This window comes from Manis javanica, chromosome 11, assembly GCF_040802235.1.
Source record: "Manis javanica isolate MJ-LG chromosome 11, MJ_LKY, whole genome shotgun sequence".
NCBI classification, from domain to species: domain Eukaryota; kingdom Metazoa; phylum Chordata; class Mammalia; order Pholidota; family Manidae; genus Manis; species Manis javanica.
Genome location: NC_133166.1, coordinates 19,117,226 through 19,136,631, shown reverse-complemented (window position 1 = coordinate 19,136,631; position 19,406 = coordinate 19,117,226). Strand labels below are relative to the sequence as shown.

Sequence of the window (19,406 nt, the reverse complement as noted above, 5' to 3'; positions counted from 1 at the left end):
GCTCTCCCCCCATCATCTCCATTCTCCCCTGACTTACCCTCTCCTCCCTGGAGCACCAGCACTTTAGCTGGACAGAGCATTTAGGAATCAGCTCGCCGCTCGGCATGCCTCCCCCAGTTGCACGCACAGGGCTGTTTGCTGAAGGAACAGGATAAATGAGGGTGTGTGTGAAGGAAATTGCTCTCTCCCCACTTTCCTCTCTCCCTGCCCTTCCCTTCTGCTCTGAGGGCCAAGAATCTCCAAGATTCCCTGCTTGGCCAGGTCCAGGCCACTTGGTATGTAAAGCGCATGGTATTAATCACAGCCCTGCATCTGTGAAGTCTTGCGCTTTCCCCAGAGTGAGAACAGCTCATGGGGCCTAAATATTTATATCACACCATCTACTCAGAGAGTCCAGTCAGAAGCCCAGATTTGCTTGGAGGAGTGGCCTCCAGGTCTGACAGGTCCGATATCCTGGCTCAGCAGCCATAAAGCACCCCCCACCCCCACATATACACGTGCCAGTCCTTACCCCAGTCCTGTGAAAACTCTGGGGAGACATACCCACAAGACACCCATCACTGGCTGCTCCCCACACTGGCCTTCCTGAGACATTCTCTGGCCTAGTCACCACATGCGGAGGCCCTTTTGGTTGGAAAATCACCTTCTCCTGCTGAGCCCTTCCACCCTGCTGTCCAGTGAGGTCATCTCCAAGGGCCCCCGCTTTGGCAGAGGGGGCAGAGAATCCCCCTCAGAAGTTTTGTGACTGACGGGCCTTTTGTGCCAATTGAGAGAGCAAACAAGCCTCAAACCTCTGACTCACACCAGGTTTTGAGCTGTTATGTTTTTCTTTGGTTTCAGCTTTTAGAGAAAGAGACACAATACCACTCATTCAACGAACACTTCTCCATAGGTCATCTGTGCTGACAGGGCCTCTGCTCTTCCTCAGGAGCCCCTTCTCAGTCCCTGCTGGTGGAGACACAGGTGCATGTGAGGTCAAGCAACTGGGGTGACAGGGACTGAAGGAGCAGGGGGCATGGGGATGGAGAGAACCTGAACTAGCTCAGGTCTGCCTTGGTGCTGAAGCAGAAAGGGCAAGGCTGGGAATTTGGAGGAAACTGGGCATTCTTGACAGAAGGGCAGCTTTGAATGGAGCCCGGCCTGGGCTGTTCAAGGTGGAGTTAGGAGGGCCTATTGAGAGGTGATGAAGGAGAAGTGAGGCCTCAGAGGGCTGGGAGTGGCAGCAAAGAGGTCTTCCATTATTGCCAAGGCTGTGGAGAACCCCTGCGGGGTCTGAAGCAACTGGACTGTCTGTGAAGAAGGCCTTTCTGAGGGTGTGGAGGGCCTGGGCGGAGAACGTGAGGTCCTGCATATGTGTTCAGGCCACAGCCTCGTTTAGCAGCAACCACAGCTGGCCAGGGCCCATACTGAGGTCTGGCAGAGCAGCCCACAGCCGTGGTCCAGGCAGAGGGCACAGCCAGTGTGGCCACCGCTGGACAAGAGACAGGAGACCTGAACAGGAGGCAGACCTGACTCATCAGTGTCCCCAGAGCCAAGGGCTGGGGCAGAGCAGGCGCCAGGGGAAGTGTGTTGTGGAGTGAAAGAAGCTTTATAAATGCTTCCAGCAGACTAACTTGAGGTGTTTCTTCCTACCAGCACATCCTCAGACCTGGAAATAAGGAAGTGTGAGGCTCCAGCAAGCTTCTGAGGATACAAGGCACAGCCATAGGGGGTTTGGAGGCCACTGAGGAGAAGTCCCTCTTGGGCTTCTCTGGTTCCCCATCTTGAAGTCAGGGGATGCATGTACAGAAGGAATGACAAGCTATGTAAATTGGCTGCAACTTGCTGGACCACTGTTAGTGTGTGTGCAGGGCACCAGCACCGCTACTAACTTTTCACTATCCAGGCCATGTGTCAGGTGTGTGTGTGGTGTGGTGGCAGGGAGATCCCAGCTCCTCCTTCCTCCTTTTCTCCAGCAGTTAGAAAGGGCAGATTTTGTTACCCTCTTTGCACCACGTGAGCAGCCCAAACACACTGGCTGTCTTTCCCAGGGACCTGATGAATCAAATGATGGAGGGGCTCCACGGAACCCCTGTTTCTCTGGGTGGGTCTGGCAACCTTACTCCCCACAGAGGCCTTTTGGGGTGCCTGGAACCCTTGGCCGGTGGCCGCAGAGGCAAAGCGCGAGAAGAAATACCAGATACACACACACACACCCCCGTCTGCTCCCGGGTGCTGGGAGACCCATGCAGAAGGGGACCAGAATTGGCGAGCTCCGCCCAGGTTCCGGACCTAAACGAAGGAATCCGCACTTCTGACCTAGCCCTGACCTAAATTTAAGGCCAACGATTGGCGACGTCCGGTGATCTTCGCGTGAAGTGAGATGTTCAGGAACCCCAAGACCCAGGCTGTGCAATAATGCCGATGCGGATGCTGACGGTGATAGTAAAGCCAGAGCGTTAGGAAGGCCCGCGCCGGACTTAGGAAGGTCCTAGCTCCGTCCGGCTTCCTAGCCCCGCCGCTCTTGTACGGGGCGAGCCGTTCTCCTCAGTCCCCGCCCATCTCCGTGATCGGGGGTAAACACGCAGTTTCGGGTCTGCAGAAACGCACACGTCCCTAATGCACGGCAGACTGGTATCTTGTCCCCGAGTTCGGACCCAGAGCTCGGGGGCAAAGGAGGGAATCCGGGTGTCCGGTGTCTCAGCGAACGGACGAGGATCTTTAGCTTGTGGCCCACTCTAAACGTATACAGCACCCAAAAGGTCTGGGGCGGGAGTGCGTAGGCTCCGGGGCACCGTCTACTCTACTAATAAAGAAAAGCAAAGGTGATTAGGAGCGGTGGCTCGTTGGTCTAGGGGTATGATTCTCGCTTAGGGTGCGAGAGGTCCCGGGTTCAAATCCCGGACGAGCCCCATGTTTTATACTTTTTTAAAACTTTCTCTTCTTGTTCCAGACCTCCGGTCCCTAAATATTTCTCAACCTGTAAGAATTCTCGAGGAAGATGACTGTGAGCGAGAGAAATGGAGAGAAACCGCTCGCCCAATTTTATTCAGTCTTTGGTCTATTCAAATTGCATTGAGTTTCATTTCGTATTTACTAGGACTGCAGATTACCAAAACGGATGTGCAAGACAGTAAAAAGAGGGGCTCGTCCGGGATTTGAACCCGGGACCTCTCGGACCCAAACCGAGAATCATACCCCTAGACCAACGAGCCGGCTGCTCAAGCTTTTCTTCTTTACTTTACTAGGGGAAATACTAGGTATGAGCATGCGCGAGTGCGTACCATTCATGTTCACGCGGTGCTCCAATGGACCGCGAATTCAATGGGGAAAAATAACGCGCATCCCGGCGCTCGGACTGGCCAAAGAGCTTCCGGCAGGGTCACATAGGGATTCAGGGCCGAAAGTGTCCTCCGCGTTTGCTCCCAGGAATTTGCCATCCCCCATTCTGCCCGGAAACGTTCTTTCCTCCACTCCCTCTTCTCACTCCTAGGTACCGGTCCAGCCTCGATCTTCCGGCAGGACAGGCCTCCTGCCCCGTGCGCCCTGAGCTTCCCGCCTCCAGCACCCTGGCTGTGGATGGCACTGTCTCGGCGTGCTCGCAACGCCAGCCCCAGGCCTGGCATGCCACAGGTGCTTAATCAGTTCAGGTGGAAGGTCCGACCCAACGCATCAATCGCTAAATGTGAAATGTCAGTCCAGGGCCGAGCGAATGGTGCCCAGGCGGTGGGTGAGAACTACACAGAAGGGCACGGTGGCAGCCGCGCGGAGGATGTCCCACGGAGGGCGAGGGTGGCCTCGGCTCTGCAGCTCCAGAGCCAGGCCGCAGGGCCAATAGCGGGAGGCTTTCCGCCGCCCTGGAACAATGGCGACCTCGTGGCAGCGCCGCCAAGGGAGCGCCGAGCCAGGAGAAAGGGAGACAAAAGTAACAGCGGTTACGCAAGGGCTCCCTAGCGCGAGCAGCGAGCCCTCTGCCTGGCCCGTCTGATTTTTACTACTATTTTTGCATTAATGAATTTTTGCAAACGCACACCTTCAGATTACCTTTCATCCTTCCCTAGCCTCCCAGGGGCCTACAGTTCATCTCTTCATCCAGCTCCAGCCACTAGACTGGAAGCTCCGTGGGTGAAGAGCGAAACTAAAGTCTTCTCCCTGACCTCGGAGTATAGGAACAGCACTTGCTTAATAATAATTAATCATAAAAGACAGCACGTGCTTAATAACAACAACCAGCAGTGATTTCACAAGCTATATTCTATTTAATTCCCTCAATAACAAATTAAGGCAAGAAATATCCCCATTTTACTGATGAGCAAAGGGATCAGAGAGGATCAGTGTTTTACTCAAGGTCACCCAGCTGTCATTGACAAAGCTGGGGTTGAAATTCAGGTGTCAGGCATCTCTCACTGCCTGCCTTGCTTTTCCCCCATATATACATTTCCATGTACATATTTATATTTGACATATATACACATATACATATCATATTTATATTCACATTTATTTTCCAGGAAATATCTGAAATTGTGTGAACACAATTTATAAAGAAAAGGGCAGTTCCCGACATTCATATGTTCCTGAGTCACTAACCCCCAAATAACTCCTGGCTCTGCAGCATTTTGCTGCTTCTGAAAATGACATTACTTCAGCCTGTCCCAGCAAGGCCTCCATTTTATGTACATTCCTTTCTGAACACTTGAGAAGGGCTCACAAAGTGGGCCAACGGCTTTGTGGTTTTTTAAGCACTTTTAAGTTGCACATGACAAAGAGTGAATGAAGGATAATAGAAATATCTTCAGATATTAAGCACCTTACCATGTGCCAAGCATGATACAAGCCACTTCTACAGATATTTTCCCATCAGATCCACTCAACAAACACGTCAAGGGTGTTTTACAGTTCTCCCATCTCACAGATAATGAAGCTGAGGCCATAAAGTGGAGTGACTTGCCCAAGGGCACTTTTCTAGTAATTGTTGAAATTGGGGTCATTTATTTATTCAGCTGACTCCCGATGTCAGACCCAGTGCTAGGGGCTGAAGACTCAAAGTGAGGAGCACCTAGCCTGTCTTTCTGGGATTTTAGTAATATCTGGTCTGTCTGATCCAGCATCAATAGAGATCTTACCATCACACTACAGCCTTTGAAAAACTGCTTTCTCCTCCCCTCTAGGGGCACATGTGCTGTCACTGTAGTTCATTTCCTGCTTCCTTCCTCCAACCTTCTCCCCAGATACACCTTATGGGCTCTTTCTCTAGCTCCCCTGATTCAAACAATTCTGGAAATGCCACCTCCTACAGGAAGGTTTCCTTGAATGCTTCAGCCCACAGTGCCCTACCCCGCCTCTGTCTTTTTTATTGTTCTCCTTCATATGCATTTGTTCCTTGGCCACTCCAGACAGAGAGCCCCTTGAAGGCAGAAAGTGTGGCTAATTTCTCTTGCTGGATCCTCGATGCCAGGCTAAGTACTTGGGAAAGGTTTGCTGATTGATCAGCAATCACTGAGTGAGAAGAGAATGGGAACTAGGAAAGACTTCAGAACAAGGAGTGAGACAGACCTGGGTTCACAGATGGTCTGTGTCACTATGTGTCTTTGGTCAAATCAACTGCCTCTCTGGGAACCTCAATTTTCTCTCTTTGTAAAATAGGGATCATGATCCCTGCCTTCCTTACAGCCCTACAAGAAAGGTTGGGGTGAGGATGGATGCAAAAGCTACATCCTTTACAGAGTTGTCCACTGTGTCTCTTCAAATTACTGTGTGTCCTTGGGTGAGACATAGCCCTTTCTGGGACCTTTTCCCCTCTGATGACTCAGATGACCAGTGAGGTTCCTCCTGAATCTAACCCAGCTCCAGCGCATGAAAGCTTGGTATTGAGGGCCTCAATCTTCCCAATGGCTCAGCCTACAGAGGATGTGGCAGGCCCAGGCCTCCCCAGCTGGCCAACCCAGGCCAGGGACATTCCTGGGAGTCTGCAGGGCCCCAGACTTCCTGGAGCCAGGAAGGGAGAGTCTGGGGATGGGTCAGACCTGGAGCCCCACAGAGGCTGCTCCTGTCCTAGCAATCCACACAGGAGGGGGAAGGTCACCGGGGCATCCCATGGCGTAGGGCAAGCCGAGCACGAGAGGTCTCAGATACACAGACTCCAGCTGAGGGGCTGAGGACAGAGCTCTGACTTGCCCCAGGACCCCACTACCCCCCCGATTTGCTGCTGGGGTGAGCTCAGTTTTCTCCTCTGTAGGATAGGTGCCACTGGGAGATAATGACAGATGTCATTCTCCTGAATGTTGCCTTGCTCAGACCACACCATCTCTCCCCTGGATTATACCAATGGCCACCTCACTGTCCTCTTGACTTTCAAATAATGCCTTTGGTACTTGTGGCTAAGTAGCCATCACTGCCCTCTACCTAAGAGGCAGACAGGGTCATGAGGTCTGACCTTCAGCCTGGAAGCAGGCTGGGATTCAGCTACTGCTATCAAGGCAGCTCCAGACAGCTGTGCTCAAGGCACAGTGAGTCAGGCTGTCTTCAGCCTCCCTCCCTGCCCCTGCCTTCTCCCTACTTCTGCTTAGAGGGGAGGCGGGAAAGTGGGGAGGGAGGGAAGGTACTGCTGCCCCAGTGACTAGGGTCACCTCCCCATGGCCCATGTGGAGCCACCACCCTGGTCCAGGCCAGCCCCCTCCCCAAGACTCCTACTCTGAGTTCCCTCAGGACAGAGTCTCAGGGATGAAGGAAGACACCCAATCTGCAGGCTGCAAACAGAACCTCAAATCAATCATTCATTTTAGGACCCAATCCAAGAAATGAAAAGTCACTGAAACTCCATTCCCAGTGGCAGGTTTCTTCTGCTTTGCATCTTCCCTGAAGCAAGGGGTCTCCCTCCAGCTCCTACCCACCCACGCAAACAACCATGAACACACAAGCTTGATTGTTCCTGTGTTGGACATTAACCAACTTTGAGCTGGGTTGCACCACTGGGGATGGCTTCCCAACCCCTTGAACCCAAGCACCTAAACTCTCAGAGCCACACTTTCGTCATCTGTAAAATGAATCTACAGGTAACTCGGGCAGGCAGGAAATGAAGACAACGGTGTTTTCAAGCTGTCAATTAGTCCCTGGAGACTTTCCCTAGGCAGTCAGGGAGCAGGTTTGCCCCCATCTGTTCATCTCAGTGAGCTGGCCCTTCCTCTCCTCCACTCTTCCTGACAGGCAGATGCCATCCCAGGAGGAGCAGGTGCCTACAGGGTCCGGGGCTGTTGGTTTGGTGGCTGGTAAGAAATGATGAAAACTCATGCCTGGAGGCTGTCAACCACTGCTGAGGACTGGAGGGTTTCCTCTGCCCCACCCCAGGCCCTCCCTGCAGGTCACTGCCCAGATCCTGGCTCTTCCAGAAAGCTTCCCAGACACCAGGCCCACTCCCACTCCACCTCACTTGGACTTAATTTTTAATATCTCATTGGCTACCTGACAGGCCTTTCCTTGTACCTTTTATTCATTATTAATACTCTTTATGATGTTAATGACATTTGTCTAACTCCCAGGAGGCTGCAAGGCCATTTCATACCCATGATCTCAGTTAGCTTTCCCAGTAGCCTTGGAAGGTTGGGATTCTCATCACCCCCATTTCGTAGATGACGGAACAGTCTCAGAGAAGCAAAGATGCTGCCTGAGGTGGGGCCTGCTCCACCTCCCTGTGCTGTGGCGGCGGGAGAAGGCATCTACTGTGCAACCGCTGAGCGCCAACACCTGTCCACCCAGACTGTCTGAGCCTCCTCTTCCCATGCCCGGTCCACCCAGCCTGCCTGAGAGGGGTGGCCATCGACAGAGCTGGTGTGAGCAGGCTCCCATGTCAGATTGGACAGGCAGTGATTCTGGCAGATTCTGTACAGCCCCACTGAGGCTAGTGGGCCAGAAGAGCAGGTGCAGAGGAGGGGAGGGGTGGGAAGGGGAGGGGAGAGGAGAGGAGAGAGTTGCTTAAGCCACCTGGTCATCTCTCAGGGTCCTTCTCAGCCTGCAGCAGCCCCCCACTTGCTCCTGGGGCTAAGAGCTAAGAGCGGTACTTGGGCTCTTAGATGCTGCACCTCTTGGAGGTGCCCATGCCAGGACTCCCTGATTCCTCCTAAGATTTCCACAGTGCTAAGTGTCCAGTTCCAGGAGCTGGTGAGCTGTGACCAGAGTGAGGACTTTTAGAAAGCCAGCCGCTTATGAAAGCTGACTTCAGGTTAGTATATGAAGAGTCCTGGGGAGATTCCTTTGTCCCCAAACAGCACTGCTTCATCACTCTCTTGCACTGCCTACATCACCTCCATTAAATAACTTCTCAGAGTGAAGGCACTGAAAGTCTCTGTTAATGTGAAGTTTATTTTCTAGACTGCTTATGGATTATCAGTTGAGCATATCCTCCTCTGTTAAGGGTTAGAATGGAGAAATCTTGTGGTTTTAAACTTTTTTTTTTAGCTCTGGACCCTTTTAATCAATTTATTGAATGGAGCTGTCTGGTCAGAAAGGGAGAGGGGAATGTGCTCTCTTTTTGGAATTGCCCAAAATCATGGTGGGAGGGCAGGTGGGCTGATGGGAGGGGCTTGGGGTGGGAACCTAAGGCAGGAGGAGCCCTGGCTGGAGAGGGTCTGGGCGGCAGCAATTTAGTGGATCCAACCTCTCTGCAGGCTGGCTAGGGCAGGGGCGGGCAAGTCCTGAGGACATGGGGGTCCCCCCATCAAAGCACGTCCAGTCTAGTGGGGACAGGCGTGCATCCACACAGAGTGCTGATGGGGTGCTGGGGATGCCCAGGGCCGCAGGGGCTGAGTCTGGGTTGGGGGCCCACCTATCTGGGTCGGAGAAGGCTTCCTGAGTTCTGTGATGAAAGTGCTGCATCTTCAAGTGCGTGTCAGCACCTTCAGGAGGGCGACTCAGCCAGAGGAGCCGGCATGGACACTGGCGGTGTGCTCCTTGAAGAGGGGCTCAGAGCAGGGGAATACGGTGCCCCGCTCTGTCCTATCCCAGCCAGGTCCCTGAGGGCAGCTGGCTCCCTGCCTCCACTGCCTCCCGCTCTTCCTGCCCTAAGCCTCGCATCTTCCAGTTCATACCTGACCCCCCAGAACTCCCCTTCTGAAGCACAGCTGAGACCCAGGCCCTGCTGTGCTCCCTTTCTATGACACCCCCTGGCCCTGAGGTAAAGTCCAGACTTCTGGGGGGAGGAGGGAGACATGGATCAAGGCCTGCCCCTGCCCCTGCCCCTAGGTACCAGCTCTGCCAAGCTCTCCAGCCTCCAAGAGGCAAAGAAAGGTGAGGCCGGAGGCATGGGGGCCCAGCTGCCTCCTCCGGATGGGGCTGGCGGGACTTCCCAAGATAAGGATTGCCAACAATAGGGGGCTGTGTGGTACAGCCTGTGTCCCGGCCAGAGGAAATGAGTGGACTCCGCACCATTAATCCGCCGTAGCCCACAGCACCCTCTGGCAGGGTAACCCAGATCGCGGATGGGGTCGGTGGGGGGGGAGTGTACCCAGCCCTTCCTTACCTCCTGTCCCAGCCAGAGGGCTTGGGCCTGCCACTCCAGGCCCACCTCCTTCTAGGGACATACGTGTCAGTAGGGACCTAGGGGCAGCGGCAGAGTGAGGGGGCTACCCAGGCTGGGGAAGAAGGGCCTGGGTTGGCTGCCTGACAGAACCCATCCCTCTGTGGGACCCAGGCAAGTGCCTCCTCACCTCTTCTGGACCCCCTGCCCCTCACTGATCCCTGGTCAAAAAGAAAAAGAACAGCCACCAAAAAATACTGGCAGGAGCCCTTTCCACATGTCAGGAAAGTTCTGCCTGGGTCAGCCTGCCCCACAGTGCCGCTTCTCCACCACCCACCGCTCCTGCTCCCTCCCAAGGGTCCTTTCTTCCTGAAAGGAAACATGTTGGAATGAGGAAGAAGCAGCAGGTGGCTTTCCAGTGTCCTCTCCCACCAGCCACTCAGGATGCCAGCACTCCCCAGGCATGCCCAGTGTGTCCCGGGCATGGCCCAGCTCTCTAAGAGCAAAGAAAATGACTTTTGCTGAATCCCTGTGCTGTGTGTAGCCCTGTACCAGTGTGTCCTTATGCATGGTCTCTATTCATCCTTAGCACAGGCCTGGAGGTGGAATTAACACTCCCATTTTAAAGATGAAAAAGTTGTGATCCAGAGAGACCCAGGGTCACACGGATAGTAAACAGCAGAGTCAGGGCCAGGCCTGGCCTGAGCTACTGCACTGTACCCTGTTGCCCCCTCCCCACCCTGCCTTTAGAAGGCCAACCTTATATACATGAAAGTGGGAACCTGTGTCCCATCCAGGTCTGTGACCCAGTCCCTGAAGGGATTCACTGAGACGCATGGCATGGCCACAACAACTGCTTTTTCCTTTATTCCCTCTGTCCCACATCCCCTCCCCTGCTGGCTGCCTAGAGTGATAAGCCGTTATTCTGCCAGGACAGACAGGTTTTGTGGCGTCGTCCACACTTCCCTCCCCATCAATGGGAATACGCCACATTGTCTCCTCCTGGTATTCAGGAAGCCTTAGGTCTTTTGGATCTCGGTTCTTAAGTTTCTTTTTTCTTGGAATCTGTGAGTCTGTAATGGCTTCTGGAACCTCCTAGGCTGAGCTCCCATGCCCCCCAGGCTTCCTTTGGTCTGAGCTATGACCACCTGTTTATATGTGCTTCTCCCCGCTTAGCCTTAAGCTTTCCTCAGGGGCAGTGGGTCTGATGGATCTTTGCATCCATAGCCCAACACTGTGCTGCACACACAGTATGTAACAGGGAAAGTGTGTTGAATGAATGGATGTGATTCCTTGATTTTATCTGGTACCTTCTCTCTTCCCTTGGCATGAAAGGGACTTTGAAGGTAGGAATAGAAAACCCAAGATTGTGCAGTGATGTGGCCTTTGACATTCCTAATCTGGGATCAGGTCCTGGATATCAGGGCAGCAGCCCTGGGACACACATGTCAGGGGCAGCTTATGGCCCTGGCTCAGCCCACAGCTGCCTCCTTGCCAGCTGCTTTTAAATCCTGCCACCTGCCCATAATGGCCCTGTGAGGCAGGTATAATTAATGACACATACAGATACATGTAGACACACACGGACACACAGACATACAGACACAGATGCACATAGGCATAGACGGACACACAGATGCGCACAGATATACAGACACACACTGGTTCGCATCCTGCCTGGGGGTTGCATGTGGTAGGGAATGATGAGGAGGGGTGTGGAGGGACAGTGACGGACACCCACACACTCTCTAGCCCTCAACCATTCCTCACCCCACCGCCCTCAGACCCCAGACGGCACCACACCCTTCCAGTCTGTGTCTCCCTTGGACTGAAAATTCTCCATTACCAGTTTTCAAACTACCTTCTTCCATTGCCCTCACAAAGCCCCAACTCATCCCCACTGTGGGAGTTGGGAGACTGAGAAATCTAAGTCTGTACCCCAACAATGGAGGGTTCCAGGCCCCCACCTCCAGGGTAGGCTGGGTGGTGTTGGGGGCTCCCCTCCCACCCCCACAACTCAAGCAGCCCAGGCCCTCCTGGGAGCTCCTCCAGAGCTGGGTGTGGGAAGCTGGAACAGAGCAGATTCCCTCTGGCATCTGCCTGGGGTGGTTCAGAGAGCTCTGGTGGATGCCAAGGCCAGTGCCCGACTAGCCAGGAGGAGAAAGGGGGCCTCTGCGGCTGCTGCCTGCCTCCCACATACCCTGCTCCCTCCTGTAGGCCCTTTCTCCTCCTCTTGGCCCAGGGATCCCTGGCTGCCTCTCTGCCCAGTCCCAGGCCACCCAATTACATAGACCAGAACTCCCTGCAGGGGACCCACCCTGGGCTGCACAGACTCTATCACATGTCAAATTTTTCCTGCCTTGTGTCCAGATCCAGTCCCTCCCCACCTGTCAAGTCACCCATCCACTCACCGATCTGCCCACTGTACCAGCGTGAATAGGAGAGTACATTGCTAGATGGGACAGTGAGTGGCACAGATGTAAATATCCTGCCCTGTCCCCTCACTGGGCCATGGTGAGGTTCAAACGAGCTAAGGTTATGCATGTTCTGTGTAAACTGTCATTTACATAGAATGAGCTCTGCCATGTAACAGGTTTCTAGGGCAGGGGAGCAACTACTCGGAAGGCAAAAGCCCCCGGTGCCTTCTGGGAATTGAAAGATTCCATCTGTCTGGAGCCCAGAGAGGAGGAGGGGACGGCCTTCTAGAAAGCTGGAGGGGAGCACAAGGTAGGGCTGTGGGCCTCTGGGCCAGGTGAGGGAGCCTTGACCTCTGTGGTGGTGGGGAGCAGAGAAAGGATTTCCAGTGGGAGTTACAGGAGCAGCTCTGCACAGTAGCTAGTGTGTACAGGCCATTTTGTCTCCATCCAGAACACAGAAGCCTTCAGAGAAGAGGCCATTGGAGGTGAGGACAGAGTCCCCCTCCCATCAGTGGGAGGAGAGGGCACTCTGGTACCACTTCAGAGTTGGAGTCTGATGCCAAAAGCCAGGAGAATTCTAGAAAACCCATAAACTTGGGCAAGGGCCTTTCACCTGCCCAGGTCCTATGGGGCATCCTGGCACAGGAGGGGCCTCTGGGCTGATCATCCTACAGAGAAAGAAAAAGAGTTTGGAGAGAGAGTACACCTGCCAGGCACTCTGGGGGAGCTCCAAGGATGGAGTGGGACCCAGCTGGGAGGGGAGAACACAGGGCCTGGGCAGGGCCCAGTTGTGCAGGACTTGTACTGTACGAGGGCACTAACTGGGGGGGGGGGGCAGTGGGTGGTGAAATCCTGGCATCAGGCTGTATCTGCCCAAACAGGGTACCTTTTTCTAACTTTCACAAAGATACCACAGGGGCTTGGTGGGACCTTGGGGCCATAGGACAGCAAAAAGGGCCCTGGAACAATTCAGAGGAGGCAGGAGCCTAGAGGGCCCATCACATCCCTCATACTCTCAAAATACAACCTGGTTTTCCTCTGGGAAAGGGGGGAAGATATTCCTTCCATGAGCTCCCTGAGGGCCTAGACTGAGGCAATGGGCTGTGATGGAGCCACCTGCTGATTCTAGAGTGCCTAGCTGATTCAGGCACTGGCTAGCCTCAGGGCAGAGCTGTGTGGCTTGGCTGTCCCTGCTGATTCTAGAGTGCCTAGCTGATTCAGGCACTGGCTAGCCTCACGGCAGAGCTGTGTGGCTTGGCTGGCAGAGAGGAGGTCTAGCATGGTTGACCCTTAGTTCTGATGCTGTTCTCTTGGCACTGTCAGGCAGTTCCCAGATGACCCATCTGAAAGGTGAGGTGTAAAATTGATGGTGGCCATACGCTGCTTGCTCTCAGGAGGCAGTAAGATGTGGGAATAGCCTGCTGGGCGCTGAGCTCAGTGTCTGGCCTGGGCCTCATCCTGTCACTTTGTAGCAATGGCTCATTGCTGTTCTGTTCTGCAGCTTAGTGTCCTCGTCTGACAGAAATGGTGTCTGAGGCCTGCCCCTCTGGCTTCTGTAACACTCAGACTTGAATCTCTTACCTGTGCACATACCTTTCACCCCAGTCCCCCCACGTGATTTCATTCCCAATCAGGCAGATGTCATTAGCCCTATTTGACAGGAGGAGAAACTAAGACTATAAAACCAAGGACCAGGACCACACAGTGGGCAGCTGAGAAGGCTGGAATCTGCTCCTGAAGCCTGGAGTTGTCTCCCTGCCCCATGCCACGAGTCTGAACAGCCTCCTAGGCTCAGGGAAGCCCAGGTGGGCCTGGACCTGGAACAGGAAGGGGTTCAGGAGGTGAGAGATCCCTAAAGGCAAATGGGGTGCTTTCCCCATGACTTCCAGGATTCCCCTTCTCCAGCCCCTCCTCACTCCCTGCTGCCCCCTTCTCCACCCTCAGATCCCAGAGGCCCAGCCTGGGTGCTGAAGGGATGGCTGCTGCTTGTGAGCACAGACCACACCAGGCCCACTGCTAAGCATGACACACACACCACCTTGGTTAAGCCTCGCACTAGCTCCACAAGGTATAGGAGTTTTATTCACATTTACAGATGTGAAAAGAGAAACCCAAAGAGTTTAAGTCACTGCCTCAATTCGCAGTTGGCAAATGCAGGCACTAGGAGCAGAGTCTCTTCCTAACAACTCTATCACTCTATGGTCAGGCCAACATGGCCCATTGGGCAGCCCTGGGTGCCAACTCTCAGAGCAGATGGGCCAGCCCTGGCCCTGCAGGGCTCACCCAGCACAGAGCCTGCACAGTGGGACCCTGACCCTCAGGCTGGGCAGCGCAGGAGGCCTGCCTGGTGGATCTAAGGCGTGGTACTTTCTGCAGCTCTACAGACAGAAAAGGAAGCCCCTGCCAGACCTGGTACAAAACCTCAGCCTAGAGGGGATACAGCCCCCAGACTGCTCCTGGGGTCCCTAGGGTTTCCAAACCCCTGTCCTGTCCAGGAACTCTATTGCACACTTAGAGTTTAAACCATCTGGCTCCTGAGGCCCAGCTTTGCCCTCATGGACATGAATGGCCCCAATTAGGGAAAGTTTCTAGTTCAGCAGAGTCCTCCCTGCTTCAGCCCTGGTCTCACACCCATGTCCTGGGCACCCCTGAGTGTAGTCCCAATGCTGGAAGGGAAACTGAAGCTCTTCAAGGGGCCTGGACTGACCCAAAGGTACATGGCTGGGGACACTGTTCTATTTCCTCTCCCCTCTGCCCGCTCAGCACTCTGGGGCTCCACGATGGCCCAGCCTGGTTTTAAGGTCCTGAGAACAATGGGCCTCCCACTTCTCTGGGGATACAGTCCCAGCTCCTCAGCCTGGCATGCAGGATTTGAGCCTGCCACCTGTTTGAACCGGCTCTCCCTGAGGGCCACCACCTTCAGCCATATGTAAGGCCCTGTGCATTTCGCACATCTCGCCCCCCAGGCTCAGCACCAGCAACTACCACTGCAGCCTCACAGGCTCTCAGCTCCAGATGCTGTTGATTCACATGTCCTCCCAGGTCCAGTCACCTCTGGCTATGTGACATGGTCTGCCATGGCTACCAGGGCCGCTGGGTTATGGGGGAAGTCCTCAGAGGAGGCTGGCATGAGACCCACGGCCACCATCATAATGAAGGCAGGACTTCTGATGGGGCAGATCCATGAGCACTAGATGTCAGAGCTCCCAGAGCACACCTCATCCACTCTCAGCCTTGTTAAAACTAGGGGCTGGGGCCAGAGAGGGCCAGAGGCCTGCCTGGGGCTGCACAGCATGGGCATATACATGGGGTTTCAGTCTGCAAGGCATTCACTCCCATTGCCTCATTTAATCCTCACAATGACTTCTGAGGTGGCCCCTCGGGTCCCCAGTTTCCCAATGGGAAAATAGGGCTTCAGAGAAGAGGCCATACGTGTATGGAGTAGGACAGAACCCAGGTCCATCTGAAGCCAAAGTCTTGGGCTCTGATGGTTGCATTGTGAATGAATTAATGCCACTGAACTACACACTCAACAATGGTTGAAAGAACACATTTGACATTATAAATGTTTTATCACAATTTTTAAAATTACAATGTAATACACCAAAAACACTGCATACTTTTAAGTGGGTAAATTGCATGATATGTGAATTATATCTCAATAAAGCTGTTTTAAAAAACAGTCGGGGGCTCTTAACCAGGACACTGTGCAGACTGTGGTCTCAAGGAGCTTTCAGTGCAGCATGGGCCACAGGCCCCCTGAGCAGACATTCCCTGGATGAAGAGGCTGTGCTGGTGAAGCGGAGAGAAGGGGTCCTTGCCCGGGGTTCTCAGCCCTGGCTACAAGTCAGCCTCACTGGTGGAGCTCTGTAGCTGCACGAATGCCAGGCTTCACTCCGGAGCACTGTGCTGCTGCTTACACTGCTGCGACACTGCCCTGACCCTGGCGGGGGGCCACAGGGTAGGTTTTTGAAGGATTAGGTTTTTGAAGGATGAATAGGAGCTACAGTCTGGAGAGGTTTGAAGGAGAAAAGGAGGTCCAGAAAGAGGAAACGCTGTCTGCAAAGCCTAGAGGTGTGAGCAGGGAGGGGCTGGGTGTGGTGTGTATAACCAGGCCTGGAGGGCCAGTCAGAACTGTGTGAACTTCTGCTCTGGAGCCAAAACCAGCAGAGGTGCAGCCAACGCCCCTGGGTACCCTCCCTGTCACCTCCCCGGCCCTAACCCCCACCACCACCTGAGGCCTTCTCAGCCCATCAATCAATCACTTAAAGGCACCCGGCAACCACGCAGAGCTCTGAATTTATAGCACTGCCTCTTGCTAATCACCTACCAAGGAAAGAAGCCCAGAGCCCTCTAGGGGCGGGAGCAGCATCTTTTCAGCTTCCAAGGGGGCCCGAGACACTGCTCCGAGGTGCTGCTGTGGAGAGCAGGGACACTGGGCTATGAGGCGGGGCAGGGGTGAGGGGGCTGCCCAGCTGCACCAGTCCTGTTTCTTCCTTAGTGAACTGGGGGCAGTGCATGTACCTTGCCTATATGAGAATCACCATTAAAAGCTATGAGGAGATTATTGGTTGCCAGGGACTGGGGAAGGCGGAATAGGGAGTGCCTCATTATCGGGTTCAGGGTTTCATTTTGGGGCAATGAAAATGTTCTGAAACTAGATAGTGGTGATGGCTGCACTACATTGTGAATGTATGAAATATCACGGATGGTAACTTTTTGTTTTGTGTATTTGAGAACAATAAAATGTTTTAAGTGAATGGATGAGTAGAAAAAAAGCTGTGAGGACTATTGCAATAAAAAATGGGGCAGTAACAGGCAGAGAAAGCCAAGTGCCAAGTGATTTCCCTCATTGTGGAGTATAACAATGAAGCAAAACTGAAGGAACAAAATGGCAGCAGACTCAGAGACTCCAAGAATGAACTGGTGGTTACCAAAGGGGAGGGGTGTGGGAGGGCTGGTGGGGAGGGAGGGAGAAGTGGATTGAGGGGTATTATGTTGAGTACACATGGTGTGGGGGATCACGGGGAGAGCAGTGTAGCACAGAGAAGGCACATAGTGGATCTCTGGCATCTTGCTGCGCTGACAGACAGTGCCTGCATTGGGGTATGGGTGGGGACTTGATAATATGGGTAAATGTAGTAACCACATTTTTTTCATGTGAAACCTTCATAAGAGTGTATATCAATCATATCTTAATAAAAAATTAAAAAAAAAGAAACAGGAAAAATAAAAAAATGGGGCGGTAACCCCATACACCATACCCAAATACCCACTCACTGCCAAATGCAGGGTCCAGGTGGGTGAAATGATGCTGGGCTGGGGTTAGTGGAACCACTGGACTAGGCAGCAAACCTTGAACCCTTAGGAGGAGAGGGAATTCTGAGAACCAGTGGAAGGACCGTGAGGGACAAACAGAAGGGATCCTGCTCAGAGGTACAAGCTGTGCAGCATTTCAGGGGGGACAGCAAGAGCATATGCTGTTCTGCTGCCCACCTGCAAACCCCCTTCCAATCTGGGGGGATTCCTCCCCTGAAGGAGTCTTGGCAGCAGGCAGGGCTCCAGGTCCCTCTCCCAACCCCACCCCTCCCTGTATCAAGGGCTGGCACAGGACCCAGGCTCAGCCAATCAGGCACCCAGCAGGGACCCTGCATCTTGAAGGGACCTCAGCGATACAGAGACAGAGAGAGGGAGGTGGGGAAAAAAAGAAATGAGCAAATGTGCTCATTTGAGAAATTTTTACCGAGTGCTCACTACACACCATGCTTAGAGTGAATGAATGAATCAGGGACCTTGGGTGCATATGTATGCTGGGAGCTGGACTTGGTAACCCTCAGGGGTGGCCAGGTGGGGCTGAGGGCCTGGCAGGTGGGCGTATGGGTGAGTGGTCCGGGCTCCATCACAAGGTGTCCACTGGTGTTCTCTTTCAGAGGCCTGGCAGGGGGGTCTGGGCCCTGACAGGCCGCTCGCCCCATAAAAGCCCTGATTTATGCTGCAGCCGCCTGCTGGCCGCTCGGTTGCCTGCGCCTTGTTTATTTATTTGTGAGAGCCAGGTTGGGGTCTGGCTCCTCGTCCTTCCCGTCTCCATGTGTCCTGACCCCACATGGTGAGGGAGACAGATGCCTTGGAATTATTTTGCATGAAATGGCCGTGGTAACCTATTTGGCCCGCATTTGATTTCACCTCTTGTTACAGCATAATTTACCCTGGAATGTACAGCGGCTGGAGGCCTGGAGGAGCAGATGTGCCTGGGGAGGTGAGAACGCCCCAGGCCGGGGTGGCAGCATCACGGACAGCAGCAGAGCATTGCTCCTGCCACACAGGCCTGTCCTGCCCCCGCCAGTGCCCCAACCACTGTGGGAAGCTCAAGGAGCCGGATCTGAGCCTTGGTTTCCTATCTGTAAAATGGGGATGAGGCCACCTGCCTCCCAGAGCTGTTGAGAGAACTGAATGAAGTCATTCATAGAAAACATTTAGCATAGTGCCTAGTCAAGCAAGATTCAGAAATGTTTGCAACTATTCCTGGAAGTGATGATTGTCCAAGAGAAGTTTTAAAGAAAGAGTAGAAGTGAACTGGGTAAAGTGGTGTGTTTTCTGGCGCAGCGTGAGTCAAGACCTGGAGGGAGAACCGGAACTATCAGTTGGTGAAGCTGAGACAGACAAGGCAGGGAGAGGGGGGAGGATGCCAGAGAAGTTGGTGGGACCAGGTATGAAGGGTCGTGGTTGTCAGGACAACAGTGAGCCAGAAAAGGTGCGAGCTGGGGAGGAACACGGTCTGACTCCCCTTGTAGGAAGAGTGGGCTGGAAGGAGAGCTGGGTCAAGTCTGCGGTCAGCTGAAAGGCCCCGTGTGAATGTGTACTGCCACACGTACCAAAGCACTGCAACTGGATGGCGTAAAACAATAGCAGATTAGTCTCTCACAGGTCTGGCAGCTGGAAACCCAAAATCAAGGCATGGGCTGGGCTGTACTCTGTCTGAAGGTTCCAGAGAAAAAAGGCTTCCTTTCCTGTTAGCTCCAGTGGGCGGCCAGCACTCCTCGGCCTTCCCTGGTCGCAGCCGCTTCGCTCTGACCTCTGCCTGTTTCCACATGGCTTTCTTCCCTGTGCGTTTGTGTCTCTGTAGCTTCTCCTCTTATAAGCACACCAGTCATACTGGATTTAGGGCTGAGTCTACTCCAAGTGTGACCTCATCCTAACTAATTACATCTGCAAAGACCCTCTTTCCAAGAACAGTCACACTCATAGCTACCTGGGGTTAGAACTTCAACATACTTTGGGGGCATATGATTCAACCCACACTAGGCCCCAGTACCCCTCTGTCCTCAGTCCTTCAGCCACTGAGGAGCCCAGGGGCTGTGGATCCCAGAACCTATCCAATAAGGAATGTTCCCTCCTTTTGGCTGGAGACAATGTGGGCAATCACAATATTTAGGGGACCCAGCAGGCCCCAAGGAATGGGAAGGGGTGAAGTTCTGACCAGGGAGGGTGGGGAAGGGTGG

General features: G+C 53.7%; 2 non-coding genes across 2 annotated transcripts; one reads left to right on the top strand and one right to left on the bottom strand.

Moving 5' to 3' along the window:
* The first annotated feature begins 2,819 nt into the window (after window positions 1–2,819).
* On the top strand, window positions 2,820–2,891 carry TRNAP-AGG (transfer RNA proline (anticodon AGG)). The gene has a single exon. It is a non-coding gene; the product is annotated as a tRNA-Pro (tRNA).
* Window positions 2,892–3,122: 231 nt separating this feature from the next.
* TRNAP-UGG (transfer RNA proline (anticodon UGG)) lies at window positions 3,123–3,194 on the bottom strand. The gene has a single exon. It is a non-coding gene; the product is annotated as a tRNA-Pro (tRNA).
* Window positions 3,195–19,406: the final 16,212 nt, after the last annotated feature.